This window comes from Panthera tigris, chromosome A1 (genome assembly GCF_018350195.1).
Source record: "Panthera tigris isolate Pti1 chromosome A1, P.tigris_Pti1_mat1.1, whole genome shotgun sequence".
In the NCBI taxonomy this organism is placed as follows: domain Eukaryota; kingdom Metazoa; phylum Chordata; class Mammalia; order Carnivora; family Felidae; genus Panthera; species Panthera tigris.
The window spans coordinates 117271734-117290322 of NC_056660.1; the positions used below are offsets into that span (position 1 = coordinate 117271734).

At 42.6% G+C, this 18589-nt stretch overlaps 1 long non-coding RNA gene across 1 annotated transcript; it reads left to right on the forward strand.

Annotated features, from left to right (window-relative positions):
- Positions 1 to 1388: 1388 nt before the first annotated feature.
- LOC122238607 lies at positions 1389 to 9787 on the forward strand. Its single transcript, XR_006217600.1, has 3 exons — positions 1389 to 1701; positions 5491 to 5657; positions 9571 to 9787. It is a non-coding gene; the product is annotated as an uncharacterized LOC122238607 (long non-coding RNA).
- Positions 9788 to 18589: the final 8802 nt, after the last annotated feature.

Below are 18589 nucleotides of genomic sequence, written 5' to 3' on the forward strand. Positions count from 1 at the left end.
AGAAAAGTGACATGCTTGCCAAACAGTCTCTGTTCCTTGCCTTTTCTTCTTGCCTTGAAGGCAGATGTGATGCCTGGAGCTGGAAAAGCCATGTTATAACCATGAGGCAATAAGTGTAAGGATAGAGTGAGGGCTAGAAAGAACTTCTTAATATTTGGCCAATGCTGGGACTCCTGCTTCTGGACTTCTCCTAAGTAAATAACAAATATCCTTATGGTTTAAACTTTAAGTCACTGTTAGAGTTTTCTGTGACTTGAAATTGAAGACATGACTCATTGTTACAGCAGATGACTCAGGTCTTCCTTGGGGTTTATGCTGGTATTTTGAGGATATACATTTGGGGGAGCTGTAAAATCCAGGAAAGCTTAGAACTGCCAATGAGAAAAGTAGAACCATCTAAAACAGATACTGAACCCTGATGACATCATTTGAGCCATGTCTGAAGCCAGATATATCGTTAAGTTCAATAACCGGGTGAATGGATGAGTGAAAACATAGGTAATTTTTTTTTTTTTTTTTTTTTTTTTTTTTTACCATGAGGCTAGTTAGAGGAAATTCTGGAAGGATACTTATCTATTGCTGCACAATAGATTATCCCAAAACTCAATGACTAAAAACAGTAAGTTCAGTAAGGGCTACAAAGAAATGTGCTGTCAAGCCACGAAAAGACCTGAAAGGAAACTCAAGTGTGTTATCACTAAGTGAGAGAAGCCAGTCTGAATAGGCTATGTCTACTGTAATATTCGAAACGTGTAACATTGTGGAAAAGGCAAAACTAGAGAGATGGTAAAAAAAAAAAAAAAAAAAAATCAGTGGTTGCCAGCAGTTAGGGAGGAAGAAGGAATGAATAAGTGGAGCACAGAGAACTCTTAGGGCAGTGAAACCATTCTGTACGATGCTATAATGGTGGATACAGGTCTCTATACATGTGTCTAAATCTATGGAATGTGCAAGAATGAGCCCCTTTGAAAACTATAGGCTTTGGCGGATTACAATGAATAAGTGTAAGTTCATCGGTTCCAACAAACGTACCACTCTGGCGGGAGATGGTGATAACCAGGGAGGCTGTGCATGTGTAGGCACAGGAGGTATATGGGCATCCTCTGTACCTTCTCTTTTTTTGTTTTTAACATTTATTTATTTTTGAGAGAGAGTGTGTGAGTGGAAGAGCATCAGAGCGAGAGAAGGGCAGAGGATCTGAGGCAGGCTCTGCGCTGACAGCATAGAGCCCAGTGTGGGGCTGGAACCCACAAACCATGAGACCGTGACCTGAGTCAAAATAGGAAGCTTAACTGACGGAGCCCCCTGGGTGCCCCTGTACCTTCCTTTCAATTTTGCTGTGAACCTAAAACTGCTCTGAAGAATCCTTTTAAAAACATGTATTTTTAATCATCTCTCATGATTTCTAATGTGCTAGACATTCAGACAGGGTACAGTGGAGCCTCAAATGTAAGACTCACAGGCTGGAGCTGGAATCATGAGGCTCATTTACTCACAGACCTGGTGGTTGATGCTGGCTGTCGGCTGGAACACTCACATAGGACCTCTCCTTGTGGCCTGGGCTTCCTCACAACATGGTGGCTGGGTTCCAAGGGCAACCATATCCTACAGACGTGAATGGCTTATCATGGAATGGACTTCAGAGCCACACTCTCTGGCTATGAATCTCAGCTCTACCATTTACTGATTGGGTAACTTCTGGTAAGTCACTTAATTTCTCTGTGCCCTGATTGCTTCATCCATAAAATATGAAAAATATCTTCCTTATAGTATATACTATTATAACCAAGAATAATTACCTCGGGAGGAACAAATGATCTTAATAGATGTAAGACACTTAGAACAGTGCCTGGCACAGTTAGCCATCGCTAAGGGATCATTTTGAGATAGGTCTCAAAAGAGAATTAGGATTTGGTCATTGAAGAAGAGGGAGAAGGCATTATAGACAGGGATTATCAAAGGCACGGAGGCACAGAGGCTGTGGGTAAGGTGTTCACCAATTCAAGAAGTAAAAACACAGGACACAGTTAAATTTGAATTATTTCTAATGCCTATTTGCATATACTTTGAGATAAAAAAAAATTACATGAGACATACTTATTCTAAAAACAGAGTTGTTTATCTGAAATGAATTCTAAGTATCTAGATTATACACCTGTTTATTTCATTATATTTCCCTGGTTATTTGGTTCTCCTTAATAGTTCCTCATTTTGCAGAATTTGCTTATAAAATTCCCTGAAGTTACAGTCTTTGTTCCATTTACATTTTAACATGATTTCTGCAGTGATCACATTCTTTTTTTTTTTTTAAGTTTTTTATTTTGAGAGAGAGCGAGAGCAGGGGAGAGGCAGAGAGAGAGGGAGAGAGAATCTCAGGCAGGCCGTACACTGTCAGCACGGAGCCTGATGCGGGGCTCGAACTCACAAACTGGGAGATCGTGACCTGAGCTGAAATCAAGAGTTGGACGCTTAACCGACTGAGCTCCCCAGGAAACCCCACATTCAACTTATTCTGTTCCTGACCAGTGAACATTTGTTAATGAGAAATCGTGCTCAGCATTAGCATTATGAGCCAGCATATGGAACATCTACTTGTAAAATGTTACCAACCCTGAGCGTTGCTCTTCAAATGTGATTGGCTGAAGCACATAATACCATCTTTCACAGCGTAACCTGCTTTTCCAACTCTGCAGGATTCCACTGCATCTCTTGATCAATAATTTTGTAAAATGTCCACCAGCAAAAAGAAGCATGGTCTTCAATTTTTGTTCCTTTTTTCTTCTGTGTTACCCATGTTGATTCTACTTGTTCCCATGCTAAAAGAGTGTTGAGTAACATCCAAGTAAAATAATCAAATTTTGTAATGGATGAAACCCATTTCAAAAGATAATCATGACAGGTGCTGAAATAGTTATCTACTGGACTGAAATTTATTTTCTGGTTTATACATAATGCCCTTTTTAAGAAGATTTTTGATAATAAAAGGGACAAGTTTTTCATCAATTCTCGTTTAACACATTCAACAAGTTCCTTAGTAATGGAGCACCTCCATTACACTGTTAGCTGTTCTTTCAATTTGCACAATCCTACTGCCAAATTGATACTGAAAACTATGAACAAGAAATAAGTAGGGGCACCTGATTGGCTCAGTCAGTAGAGCAACTGACTTCAGCTCGGGTCATGATCTCACAGGGTTCATTGGTTTGAGTCCCGGGTCGGACCGTGTGCTGACAGCTCAGAGCCTGGAGCCTGCTTTGGATTCTTTGTCTCCCTCTCTCTCTCTGCTTCTCCCCTACTCTCTCTCTCTCAAAAAAGAAAAAAAAAGAAAGAAAGAAAAAGAAGTAAACTTCATTCAATGCATTATTTAAAAAGCCAACAGGGGGCGCCTGGGTGGCTCAGTCAGTTAAGCGTCCGACTCCAGCTCAGGTCATGATCTCGCCCTCCGTGAGTTCGAGCCTCGCGTCAGGCTCTGTGCTGACACCTCAGAGCCTGGAGCCTGTTTCAGATTCTGTGTCTCCCTCTCTCTCTGACCCTCCCCCATTCATGCTCTGTCTCTCTCTGTCTCAAAAATAAATAAACATTAAAATAAAAAAATTTTTAAAAAAAGCCAACAGGAATTTTGAACCAACAACTGGCTTCTTAGAGAGTATTTCTTAGAGAAAAAAACCCTTTTCTTTAGAATTCAAGTATCATCTCAGTCCTTCACATTAAATGGAGGATTTTCTCAACTGTGTGTTAACGAGAATTAATGGTTTTTGAATGTAAGAGAAATGAAGAATACTGAATGCCAATAAAATCAAAATCCTTAAATTGCTCACTTAGAATAGTATCAATGCTGAAGTAAGAGAGAAATTTCATGACAGTTACTCCAATCTCAGTAAAAAAGACATGAGTGGTGACTGGGTGGCTCAGTTGATTAAGCATCCGACTTGGGTTCAGGTCCTGATCTCCTGGTTCCCGAGTTCGAGCCCCATGTTGGGCTCTGTGCTGACAGCTCAGAGCCTGGAGCCTACTTCAGATTCTGTCTCCCTCTCTCTCTGCCCCTCCCCTGCTCATGCTCTGTCTCTCAAAAAGAAATAAACATTAATTTTTTTTTTAAAAAAGACATCAGGTACTGTTGAGTAGCATTATGCAGAATATCAGCAGGATAACTAACCATAGAATTATTTATGTTGTGCTTCAACCTTGAATAAGCAGGATTTATACCCTTATACAAACATTCACCAAAAGTTATGTTCATATTATCTGCAACAAAAGCAGTAAAAAAATTTTTCAACAGTTCTTTTTTTATATACACAATAAAACTGTACATATTTTATGTATGTGATTTGATGAGTTCGGACATATGCATACCTCTGTGAACCATCACCACAGGCAAGGTAATACACATCGCCATCACCTCCAGAAGTTTCCTGGGCCCTTTTGGGGTGTGTGTGTGTGTGTGTGTGTGTGTGTGGTGAACTGTGTGTGTGTGATGAACTCAGTAAAAGAGTTTCTGCATAAATTTGCAGAAACTTTCTGAGGTCTTATCTGGAAGAGATTCTACTCAGAATAGCCCTATTAGCAAGCTTTTTTAACCAGAAAAATATTGCACGAAAGAAAAGTTGTTTTTGCCTTGAGACTACTTGCACTGTGGCTATGCCATAAGGTGAGACATTTAGATCTCTCATCATTTCAACAATACTAAATACAGCTTTTACAATTTTATTATAGAAGTGGATGCTACTATTTGAAAATTTTAATTTTAGAATCAGAAAACACTTTCAGCAGTAGTATCTTTGAATGGTTATTTGAGCTTGAAGACTGATGATGATATACAGTGTGGAAGTCCATTACATTTCTGCTGCAAGTATTTTATCATTTTAACCTGAATCTCTCTTTTTAAAAAATCTGTTTATCACTCCCCTTAACACTAGTTGAGGAAATCATACATCTCTTATGCGTAGCTGTTACCATATGCTGGTTTATATGTGGCTTTCCACCATTTTTAAAATATGAAATGACCAATTGCACACTGTGCAAACCTTAAAAGGAATTTTTCCTCGCTCACTAAATGACTATGCTCAGAAAGTTCACAAAATTTATGGTTGCTTTTGTTTGTGGGGGGTTCAAATATACACAAATAAAAAATAGATAATAGAAACAAGTCCAAGAGTCAAAGAGATTGAATGTGAAGAGCTCACAGGTGCAACAATGCACCTGCACTCCGAAGTCTGATCTCACAACCAATCATAAACAGGGGTCCAGATGTTAAAAGGGTTGCATACTTGCAAACTAATATTAAATTGAACTTTATGTCTGACGCACAAAGATGAACTTCATGTTTGCTTGAAAGTGAGACATGTGCTTTTACGGCCAAGTCTCCCGAACAAAGCTAGAGCTGATTTTCTGTAAGGGGAGGGGGGGGAGTGTGACAAGGAGCTGGTGGACTTTCAGAAGAGGAATTATTTAGGAATTTAAGGACCCTCAGCTGCGTTCGTGTATTGCTAGGGCAAGGCTGCTTTTGACTTGCTGACTTTGAAGCCTGGACTGTGGAATGAGGGACCTGCTGATTGGCTGTTGTCTAGGAGCACAGGGCTGTCACTGATTGGCTGGCTTTCAGAGGCATGGGGTTCTCCTTCCTCGAATCTCTCACTTTCGGAAGCCTGGTTACCGGGGTGAGTATCGCTGATTGGCTGATTTTCAGAACAAAAATCGCTATTTTTTAATAATGGTGGGTAGTGTTCACCGCTTGGGACTTTAGCCAAAGAACAGTATTTTCCTTTCCTGAATGTGAAAATAAGTACCTTTAATTTGCAGCCTTCCCTTTTATAATAACCTCAGTTAAACCTGCGGAGACCATAAGGGGTTGTCCAGATCTATATTGGTAGAGTTATGCTTTTCAGTTAGTGTGGCCATTTAATTGATTTAAATACCAATTATGGTGGAGGAAAAATAACTCTGAAACTTTTTAGTAACTTAATTTTAAAAAGCTGAGTACATGGCACACCTGGGTGGCTCAGTTGGTGGAACATCCTTCTCTTGATTTCAGCTCAAATCAGCATGGAAACTGCTTAAGATTCTCTTTGTCTCCCTCTGCCCCTCTCCCCTCTTTGTCTCTAAAATTAAAAAAAATGGGGGCCCCTGGGTGACTCAGTCGGTTAAGCGTTCCACTCTTGATTTCAGTTCAGGTCATGATCTCCTGGTTAGTGAGATGGAACCCCGTGTCGGCTCCGTACTGACAATGCGGAACCTGCTTGGGATTCTCTCTCCCTCTCTCTCTGCCCCTTCCCTGCTCATGCTCTTTCTTTCTCTCTCAAAATAAATAAAAACATTTAAAAAATAAAATGATAATAAATTAGTTTTAAAAATAGGTTAAGAAAAAAGCTGAATACGTTCAGGGCATCCTGAAAGTTAATAGATAGTTAATAGAGCGTGCAGGACAAAGTACAGAACATGTCCTGTATAAACTGGCAACTCTGGGGAAAGTTCAAGAGTAACAGAAGAATCCCCACCCCCAACCCCCAACAGAAGGAACTGTAATTCTCATTTCCTCCTAAAAGGTCATTCATTATAGCCCTGCTTCTTAAAGGAGCATACTGGAAACAACATAAGTGCCCATCATGGGGAAACTGGTTGGATAAAGTTTTGCACATCTATACAATGGCATATAATGCAGCAGTTAAAAAGGAGGAGTTCTGTGAACTGCTATAAAGACTACCCCCATAGTTAAGTTAAAAAAAAAAAAAAAAAAAAAAAAAAACAAGGACGGGGCACCTGGCTGACCTAGTCAGTTAAGTGTCTGACTTTGGCTTAGGTCATGATCTTGCTGTTCGTGGGTTTGAGCCCCACGTTGGACTCTCTGCTGTCAGTGCAGAGCCAACTTTAGATCCTCTGTCCCCATCTCTCTGCCCCTCTCCCACCTCAAAAAATAAACATTAAAAAAAATAGGGGTAGCTGTGTGGCTCAGTTGGTTGAGTGTCTGACTCTTGATTTTGGCTCACGTCATGATCTCGTGGTTTGTGAGTTTAAGCCCCACATCGGGCTCTGCATTGTCAGCTCAGAGCCTGCCTGGGATTCTCTCTCTCTTCCTCTCTCTCTGCCCCTTCCCTGCTCTCTCTCTCTCTCAAAATAAATAAATAAAACAATTTTTTTTAATAAATAAAAAAGCAAGGTGCAGAACTCCAGGTATGGTATCATTTGTGCTGAAGTATGCATGGGGGTCATGGAGGTAGGAATAAATACATGTTCCTATAGACTATCTCTGGAATGATATTCTAGAACAGTTGTGGTGATCTCCTTGGGGGGAGGAGAACTGAAAAGCTGGGAAACTGAAGCAAAAGGAGCAGGAAGTCTTCCTTTTCATACTGCTTGATTTTTAAAATTTTTCTATTTTACCTTGAGAGAGAGAGAGAGAGAGTGTGTGTGTGGGCATGAGTTGGGGAGAGAGGGAGAGACAGAGAGAGAGAGAGAGAGAGAGAGAGAGAGAATCAAGCAGGCTGCACGCTCAGTGCATAGCCTGATGTGGGGCTCAATCCCATGACCCTGGGATCATGACCCAGGGTCAGATCAAGAGTCAGATGCTCAACCGACTGAGCCACCCAGATGCCCCTTGTTTGATTTTTTTTATCCTTTGTGAGTGCATCACCTATGCTAAATGCTTCTGATTATTTTTATTTTTTTTTAAGTTTATTTATTTTGAGAGAGAGTGTATGTGCACACAAGCAGGGGAGGGGCAGAGAGAGAGAGAGCGAAAGAGAGAATCCCAAGCAGGTGCTGCGGTGTCAGCGCAGAGCCCGATGCAGGGCTCAATCTCACCAACTTCAAGATCATGACCTGAGCCAAAATCGAGACTCAGATGCTTAACGGACTGAGCCACCCAGATGTCCCACTTGTAATTATTTTTAAAACAGTGGTTTCAAAAATCAAGTGTGTAACCTGGGCATAGACAAAAGGCACAGGTTTGATATGTTTGAGGGTGTGGACAGGATGTTTCCTGAGCCTGGTGACCCTTCTGCTCTAGGGTGGACTTCTGAGGCTGGTGGACCAGCTGTGTGGGATGTTTCCCACATCTCCAAGTCTCTTCCACATCACAGAGCACAGGAAGCAGCCTGGGGCTGGAAGGAGAGCAATGTCATCCCACATAGCATATGACCAAGAAACAGAGCTCACAGTAAATGCACTAAATTTCACAGGCAGCCAAAGGAAACGGGAACCATTCTCATTATTCTGTGTAGAGTTCACTTCCTGGGAGCTCTCTGTTGCTGATGGAGAGAAACAAACAAACAAACAAACAAACAAGAAGGGTACTCCGTAGCCTCCTTGGGATTTCATAGCTGAAAGTCTTCTCCCTGGAGAGTCAGTCTGACTTGAGAAGAATAGCTTCTTTCCTGGCAAAACCAGTTTTCTACAGCACAGAATGTGTTAGAGTATGATAAGCACTGGAAAACAGAGAGTTTGGGAGCAGAACCCACTGTAGCAGATAATCACTGTCATCCTAGGAGCTGATGTTCGCTGAGAAGGTATTGTGTTATGTGGACTGTGCTAGGTGCTTTGCATGCATTATCATGTCAGTCCTTAGAACAACTCTATGGGGTAGGCACAGTTATTCCAATTCTAATAACGAGAAAACTGGTATACAGAGGTTTAGAATTTCACCTGAGGTCATGATCTGGGGCTTGAACCCAGCTGTCGGCAGTCTTAGCCATTCAATCATACTTCCTCCAAAAGAGGGCTTATCCAACACAGCCTAAAAACCAGTTAAAAAGCACCAAGCATTCATTGAGCACCTACTGTGTGCCTGGGACTGGGAGAGGTACCATGGGAGACATTTGATGTTTGAGTGTTAGTGTGACTCTTGGAATGTGATTTTCTTTAATTGAGGTGAAATTCACATAACATGAAACTAACCATCTCAAAATGAACAATTCAGTGGCATTTAGTACAATCACAGTGTATAGCCATCACCTCTATTTAGTTTCAAAACATCTTCCTTACCCCAAAAAGGACCCACCTCCTCATTAAGCTGTTTCCCTCCATTCTTCCCTCTTCTCAGCCCCTCTAGCCGCCAAATCTGTGTTCTGTTTCTGTGGATTTACCTATTTTGGATATTTCATATAAATTGAATCATAAAATATATGACCTGTGTCTGGCTTCTTTCACTTAGTATATTGTTATCAGGGTTTATCCACATTGTAATAGGTATCAGTACTCCATGCTTTTTTCTTTTATTAGATTCCATAATATCATATACCACCCTTTGTTTATCCACCCATTGATGGGCATTTGAGCTATTTCCACATTTTGACTATTATAAATGTTACAGGACAGAGAACCAGTTCCAAACTTAGGTTCACCTGCTCACCGCTTGAAAATCAAGAGAGGAATGATGGAAGGAAAGGAAAGGTTGGTTTATTCAGGAAGCTGGCAACTTGGGAAGATGGTAGACTAATGTGTCAAAGACCATCTTCCCTGTCCAGGGGAAGCTGTAGGGTTTAAAGGAGAAAGCATGGGAAAAGGGTAGGGGGGGGCTACACCCAAGAGAAGCAGGTGCCCAGGTGGTTACTCATATGTGGACATGACCCTTCACAGACTTGCTGGATCAGTGGCAGCTGTTTTCGAAGGCTTATCTTCTGGAAAATTTGGTTCTTCGTGCCCCACAACCAGTGGTCTGCAAATGTCAAGGAAAGTAAGTCGTTTCTGCTGTGCATCAAGGGACAGGCTAGCAAGCAAGGAATGCATAAGCTTGAAGCAAGCTAACTGTTAGGACGGGCTGGAGTGCAGTAAATTTTAAAAAATAAAAAACCACTCAAACCACTGCTGTGAACATGTGTGTGCACGTACTTGAGTAGCTGTTCTCAGTTCTTTGGGGTTTACACCTAGGAGTGGAATTGCTGGGTCACATGGTAAGTCTATGTTTACCTTTTTGAGGAACCCCCAAATTGGAATGTGCTATTTTGACATTGGAGTCTTTTCTTGGTACCTTGGCTCTCTCCTATCCAAGCAAAGAAGAGAGCTCCTTTCCAGGGCGAACAAGAGAAACACAGTGTGGTGTAGTGAAGACACAGGCTGGCGTAGTTTTGAATCTCTGTTCTACCACTTGTTGATACTAGGTGTGTGGGCTAGTTGTAAGCCTCTTTGAGACTGTCTCCTTATGTGTAGAAATGGAGATGATCCCATCGTCCATCCATCCATCCCTTCACTGCATCTGCTGAGGCTGTTGTGGGCCAGGTGCTGGGGTCAGAGAAAGCCTTCATCGAATCTATGGAAGGAAAATGGGGTGGAGTGGGGAGGACCCAGGAGTGGATTTTTGTAAGCTTATTTATTTTGAGAGAGAGAAAGAGAGAGTAAGCAGGGCAGGGACAGACAGAGAGGGAGACAGAGAATCCCCAAGAATCTGTGCTGAGAGCACAGAGCCTGATACAGAGCTCAAACCCACAAACTGTGAGATCATGACCTGAGCCTAAATCAAGAATCGGATGCTTAACCGACTCAGCCACCCAGATGCCCCAAGAATTTTTTTTTAATTTTATTTTTTAAAATTTACATCCAAATTAGTTAGCATATAGTGCAACAATGATTTCAGGAGTAGAATAATCTTTATTTTTTAAAGATTTTATTTTTAAATAATCTCTATACCCAACATGGGCTTGAACCTACAACCCGGAGGTCAAGAGTCTACATGCTCTACCAACTGAGCCAGCCAGGGGCCCCGAAAGCAAGAATCTTTTTGTCATGAGCATAATGACTCCCTTTAATCACAAGTAGTCAGTGAGTATGTCCAAGCAGGACTGCAGCCCATTCCTCTCTATCCCCAGCAGCAAACACAGGGCCTACAGAAAGAGATATGTCATTTAGGGTTCTGGAGTGGAAAGCAGCAGAAACTGAGTGGCTTGGTTTAACAGATATTCCTGGAAAAAAGATTACAATAGCTCCCAGAATCGAAAAAGTAACTAAGCACTCAGCCCTCCAGGAGGCCAGGAAGACACCAGGCCGTTATAGGCATGTTAGCACCAGCAGCCATGGATCTGCACCCCCCTGGGGCTCTGCTCCCATGCTCCGACCTCGTCTCCACCTGAGGGCGCCCTGCCCGGCTCCCGGAGCATCCTGCCACAGCTCAGGGCCTGAGTGCCACTACAGGTGCTACCTGTCACTGTAGGTTGGTCTTTGCACGACTCCTGCGGGTTTCTTCATGTTATGGTCATCAGAGGTTTGAATTCTCATTATGACAATTTTCTAGCAAATCCCAGTAACATGTCTTGAGCAAAAGTGTCTCTGTCTGAAGTCACTCCTGGGGCTGAAAGAGCAAAACTGGGTCTGGGACTGACAGTGAGAATCAGCTTGCACTGCCCAAGAATGAAGCCAGGAGGACAGAGAAGATAAAGCCAGCTGGAAAGCCAACAGGAAACACTTTCTCCCAAAGTCACGTAGAAACTATGAAATGTCATAAGGACCTCTCTTTGGGTGACCAATGCTTTCTGATCTGTGACAAAGGCCTTCTTTGCCATTCTCATCTATTACGGAGGACAACCAACTACTCAGCCACCCTCATGACACAACAGCTTTCAATCCCCAGTTAACTCTGCTTTTCTCAATCCTGAGTCCTAAAGAGTAACACGAGCAGTCCTGTGGAAGGCCCCACCTCACCACATCAAGGCAAGAGATATGATTGCATCACTGCAGGCTCCTTCCTGGTGGCCTCTGGCTGATGAGGCTTAACAGGACTGTCAGGGTCTGGAATAGAGGACTGTGATTGGCAGCCCTGCCAGGACCGTGGGATGGAGGGCTGAAGTTCATCCAAAACAAGGTGGAATGCTGTTATTAGGGAACAGTGAAAGGACTGGGCTTCCAGACCCAAGACGTCCAAACTCCAAGAGTCTGTGCTAACAATCATGCTAATTGTTATTATTGCGGTCGTGTTCTTAGCAAATGTCTTACAAAATTATAGATGATAATAATGCTTAACGGTGATTGGGCATTTGCTATGTGCCAGGCATTGCTTGTTTATTTAATTCTTGAAGCAACCTATTTTATAAGGTCTTCTGCCAGTTCTGGGCCATGCCATCTGTGAAGGGAGGGTCATCCAGCATGAAGACGAGAGGTTGCCAGCTTCCAGCTCTGGGTGCCACCTCAGTGACTACTCTGGCCTAGCAGTGTTCCCTGGATCTCTCTAGATCTTTGTTGGAGATGTATGAAGTTAGAAGTGGGTACTGGCCCAACACACCCTACTTTAGGTCAGGACTTGCACTCTACTCTGGCAGCAATAATGGTAATAAACACTCTTAAGTTGCTTTACCATGTACCAGAGACCATGCTAAGAGTTTTGCATTTATCATTTCACTTCATCAGCAGAGCAGCCCTGTGAGCTACATGCTTCTTTATTTGACAGATGAGCAAACTGAGGCCAGGAGAGGTTTCTTGCTAAGGTCACATAGTTGATGAATGACAGAACCAAGATTTGAACCTAAGGCTGTTTACAGCTCATGTGCTAAAACCACAAGGCTACATTGCTTGAATGACCTGAGACCATCTGTAAATGCAGCCTCTGTTTACATTTTTATAATTATTTATGTAGTTTTTCATATATATATATTTTTCCTATATATATATTTTTCCTATATATATATATATATATATATATATATATATATTTTTTTTTTTTTTTTTTTATGTGTGCTCCACCCTGGATGTGGTACTTGAGCTCACAGCCCTAAGATAAGACCTGAGCAGAGATCAAGAGTTGGACACTTAACTGACTGAGGCACCCAGGTGCCCCCATATTTAAATATACTTTTAATAAATTAGTGAAAAGCACTTAGCCCAGGGCCTGGCATGAGATTCATGAGCCATTATTACAGTTATAATGGGTGTGACCTTGACCAGTATGTAGAATCCTATTCTTACTGTAACTTTAGGTTATGATTCTCCCTTTATCTTCATTGCTCAGTGATGATCAGTTTGCATGGCTCTTAGATGCTTTCCATCTCTCCCCCAAATGCCATCTGCCAAATTTTCCCCTCACACTCTTTATGAGGCAAAGACTTAGGGGCAGTGCTTAAAAATTAAAAGCATCTCTAAGCAAATTTTTTTAAGAAGGAAAAAATGCTGTTGTGGGGTAAATAAGTGATCGGCCCCTAATTTTTCTGTTTGCAATCTCAGGAATCTGGGATCTGGGGAGAGAAAGGGGATGTGCAGACCATGATGGCTGTCCCATAGACTGGGGAAAGCCCAGGGTTGTCTCTGCTGCTGAAAGTAGCCAGAAGGGCTCAAAGAACAGGTTCTGACCATTGACGTCACTGTCACAATGGGCACCTCGGCCAAAAGGTAGGTTCCTGGGCCCCATCTCAGGCACACGGGGGCCATATCTCTGGAGATGGTGCCCATGAACCTGCATTTAACATGTTTTTTGGTGAAGAGCTATAGTCTAATTCTAATATCAAGAACAAAGAGACTAGGGTAAGGCTGGGGTCACTGTCAGAGTGTAGCAGGATTCTCACACAGAGTCGTGACACTGAGTCTTTTCTTTCCAGGAAGCAACTTTATTCGGGCCAGCACTGCTCAGTTGGGTTTGTACCCAAAGAACTGAGCCCGGAATGTCATGTGGTGTAGTTTTTTATATACTTGCTACTTCTTTGTCTCCCATGTATAGTAACACACAAACATGTAGTCTGATTAAGTGGTCTCATGTTACAAGGTCATGAGGGGTGTTGTCACATATGCATATAGCCAGGTTGCCTTGAGGTTTGTTTTTTCTTTTTTCTTTCCTTAAGGAGGGGGCCCTACCACAAGAGGAGCAACTATTTTTATTTTTTATTTTTTTTTAGTTTATTTTTTGAGGCAGGGGGGAGGGGTAGAGGGAGAGGGAGAGAGAGAATCCCAAGTAGGCTCCGCACTGTTAGCTCAGAGCCTGATGTGGGACTCAGACTCATGAACCATGAGATCATGACCTGGACTGAAATCAAGAGTTGGATGCTTAACCAACTGAGCCACCCAGGCACGACGAGGAGCAATTATGTTTAAAAAATCCTTTGTGGATGGCCATCTTTTTAGATGCTTTTTTCTTTTTCTTTCTTTTTTTTTTTAAAGTAGTCTCTGCACTCAGTGTGGGGCTCAAACTTACAACCCCAAGGTCAAGAGTCACATGCTCTACCAACTGAGCCAGCCAGGCACCCCCTAGGGGTCTTCTGTTCTGCATTTACATGTCTTCCTTGCAACAGCTTTTCATCATGGCCTCACCTGACTTTTTAACATCAATTTAATTATTACATTAGTGCTCTAAGGGTCCACCTCTGGAGAATGCAATGGGGGAGCGATCACTGTCCCTCCTCCTTCCACCAGACACGATTCTGCTCACAGGGGCTGATTGCATAGGACCTACCCTCCTTCCAGGCCCCTCACCCTTTTTCTCATTTCTTTTGGTCTTTGCTGCTACTCTTTCATCATAGGGGAGGCAGAGAGAATGCTCCTAGAATGTGAAAGACCCATTTCCCTTGTGAAATTCAAAGATGAAATTCACATGAATCAGTTTTCCTTTGGATTTGAGGTGCTGTTATTTTGGACCTAATTTAGCATGCCCTGGATTGAGAGAATTGAAGCCTGTTTATTTATCTCTTTGGCTGACCTTCCCTCCCTTCTTTCTGCTTTTGTTTTCTTTTCTCCAGCTGCTGTTGCAAGTTTCATTTATCAGTCTGGCTTGCTTTGGGGTGCCAGGAGAGGAGGCTGGGCATGAGTCTGTGCCTGGCAGGAGGATTAAGAGGAGGCTCTAGGAGCATTGTTAGGAAGAAAGGAATAAATGCATGTAAAACACCTTGCTACAACTTGGTTACAACAACAAAAACAAACAATCCCAACTGGAAAATGGGCAAAGGATTTGCATATACATGTCTCCAAGGAACATATGCAAAAGGCCAATAAGCACATGAAAAGATACTCACCATCACTAACCAGTAGGGAAATGCAAATTGAAACCACAATGAGATACCACCTCATACCCATGGGATGTTATTTTAAGAAAAAGAAAATAAGAAGTGTTGATGAAGATGTGGAGAAATTGGAACTATTGTGCACTGCTGGTGGGAATGGAAAACAGTATGGTAGTTCCTCCAAGTTAAAAATGGAATTACCATATGAACCAGCAATCCTACTTGTGGGCATATACCCAAAAGCATTGAGAGCGAGGACTCAAAAAGACACTTGTACACCTTCATTCATAGCAGTATTATCCACAATGGTCAGGAGGTAGAAACTATCCAGGTGTCCACTGACAGATGAATGGTTAAACAAAATGAGGTCTGTACGCACAGTGGAATGTTATTCAGCCTTTAAAAGGAAGGAAATTCTGACACATGCTACGATATGGATGAATCTTGAGGACATTATACTAAGTGAAATAAGCCAGTAACAGAAGGATAAATGTTATATGATTGCATTTATATTAGGTACTTAGGGTAGTCAAATTCAGAGACAGAAAGTCGAACGGTAGTTGCCAGGGACGGGAAGCAATGGGGAAGGGAGTTTCAGTTTGGGAAAATGGAAAAAATTCTGGAGATGGCTGGTGGTGACATTTGCATACCAGTGTCAATGTACTTAGTGCCACTGAACTGTATACTTAAAAATGGTTAAAATAGTAAATTTTATGTATATTTTACTACAGTAAAAAAAAGGGGGGGGGGCAATAAAGGTACCTACTTCAGGGATTGTAAATAATAGCCAGTATTAATTGAGCCTGTGCTATCTGCTGGGTGCTGCTCTAAGAACTTTACATGTGTTTCATGTAATCCTCACACAGACGTTTAAGGCAAATCTTTTTCTTTCTTCTTCTTCTTTTTTTTTTTTTTTTTTTTTTTGGTTATTTCATGGATTTAGAGACTGAGGCTCAAGGAGCTAATAATGATCAATCATCCACTGAAAAGCAGAGACAGGTTTGAAACACAGATCTGGTCCAAGTGAAGCCTCTGCTGTAACTTCTTAGGGTAGGAACTTGGCCTTGGCACTGCCATTTCTCCGGTGTACCTAGAATAGCACCTGGCGCATAGTAGTTTCTCAATAAAACATGTTGGCTGAATGAGTAGCTCCAGAGCCTGTGCTCGCAACCTCTCTGCCAAATGGGATAGTGCATGGACAGCACTCAGCACGGTGCCTGGCACACTGTAAATGGACAATGAATAGAAACAAATTTTCACGACTGTTATGGGCTCTTCCATATGGCGGGGAGCTCGGAGGAGGGGATATAAAATTCATCCCCCAAATCTGTCCTGTGGACCAGACTGGGGCTGTGAAGGTGGCTGGTTCTTTCCTCAGCCCGCTCCTTCCTTCTTGGCTTCCTTCTGCCTTTTTTACACTTTTGTTCTCCTCTGCTCCCAATTGGACTGAGCTTCTTTAAGAACAAGGTGGTGACATCTTTGTGTTCCTTCAGCGGCTCCTCCACACAGGGCTTTAGACTCAAAGGGCATGGAGAAATAGAGCGGAAACCCCTGTGCACTTTCTGAATTGGAGGTGGACAGGCTTCTCTTCAGTGGATGCTGAGGGCCCTTGAGGAACTCAATGCCAGTTAAAACCCCTACTTCTTTGCTTCCTCGAAAGACCCTGCAGGTTGGCCCTGATATACAAAGCTAGTTCTTTCCAAGTTGGGAAGCATTCTGGTCAGAACCAGGAAAAAAGATCAGAAAGAAAAGACTTTCAGAATATTGATAGGAAAAGACAAATTCCCAAAATCGATGTACTAACAGACTAAAAAAGGGAGCAACCACTCAAAGTTAGGGTACTGCTCTTTGTTTTTGCTCACCAATTCAGTATTTACGGATGTGCACTTCCCCTGACTTTGCTCTCTGTCAGACCTTCAGCCGTGGATCAGTCCTGCAAGCAGTCGTTTTGTCTGAGGGCTCCCGGACAAACAGGAAGTGCCATGTCTAGAGATCTGCTGATCTGGAAAACGCATGGCTCTGGGCTTTGGTTGGGTGAGGAGTCGGGGCCTTGTCCTTTGCCCCAGGAGAACAAAGAATTTCTATCATGACTACAACATAAACCCCTCTGGAGAAACCTGCCCCGGTTGTTTTCTCTGAGGCCTGGGTTTGCCTAGAAAATTGCCTTTGACTTCCACCCAGGCAGTTGTGGGTTTTGTTTTTGTTTTTTTAATGTTTATTTTTTGAGAGAGACAGAGCATGAGCAGGGGAGGGGAAGGGCAGAGAGAGAGAGAGGGAGTCACAGAATCCAAAGCAAGCTCCGGGCTCCGAGCTCTCAGCACAGAGCCCTATATTGAGCTTGAATCCACAAACGGTTGAGATCATGACCTGAGCCGAAGTTGGACGCTTAACCGACTGAGCCAGCCAGGCAGCCCCCAACTAGGCAGTTTCTGATGCCTCTTTACAGACATTCTAAACAAATTGTTCATCTTTTTTTTCTACTTGACTCATCCACATGGACCAGTCCCTTAAATACCTCTGCCTCTCCCACCCCAAAAAGCCTGGGTATCCAGTATCATTTCATGAAGGGAGGATTGTATATAAAGCACTGTTTTCTAAAATTCAAAGATTGCATGCCACTTCGTTAGTTTTTTGGTTGCTATTATCCATGTACTGTCTGTGTTATTACTTAATATTTTTTAGTCATTTTTTAAACTTTAGCATTATTCTAATCAGTTGTTATCTATGAAATCATAGATTTCATGTTCCATTATATACACACGTACTTATATACACACATTTTTTTAAAGATTTTATTTTTAAGTGACCTCTACATCCACTGTGGGACTTGAACCCACAACCCCAAGATCAAGAGTTAGAGGCTCCACCAACAAAGTCAAGCAGGAGCCCCTACACACACAATTTTAAATAAGTACATAACTAGTGAGAAAAATGTTACAGAAATCATCAGGTATATTTACTCTATCTCAGGAGCACAGGCGTAAGTTATGGTGTTCCAAGTAAAACTCTAGAGGTAGATTCTGTCAGGCTTGAGTGGAACCAATGTCAGCCATGGCCATGGGGACCTTCCTGGCCAGTGGGTTGGGATCTTTCCTGGCCATATTCTATGTGAGTCCCACAGCATGCTCTTCAACTCCGGGGGGCAAACCCAGCAAGAAGGCACTCTGTTTATGAGAATCATCCCACACTCCTATTAGCATTGGAGCCTTCTCCACAAGTTTCTGTTTTTCCTTCTATTACCCTGCTGGTTTCACCCTGCTCCACCACACCGTGGATCTAGCCTGTGCAGTGCAGTCAAGTCAGCTGACTTGCAAGGTTGCCCTTAGAACTCTGACCGGTATCCTCAGTTCCAGAGAGGGCTGGTCAAATGAGCTAGGCAGCTGTAGGCTGCTTCTCTTGGCTCGAAGTGTCTCTTAAACCCTCTTTTTTTAAAGGTTTATTTAAAAATGTATTTGTTGGGGCACCTGGGTGGCTCAGTCGGTTAAGCAGCCAACTTCGGCCCAGGTCATGATCTCACAGTCCGTGAGTTCGAGCCCCGCGTCGGGCTCTGTGTTGATGGCTCAGAGCCTGGAGCCTGTTTCTGATTCTGTGTCTCCCTCTCTCTCTCTGACCCTCCCCCGTTCATGCTTTGTCTCTCTCTGTCTCAAAAATAAATAAACGTTAGAAAAAATAAATAAATAAAAATAAAA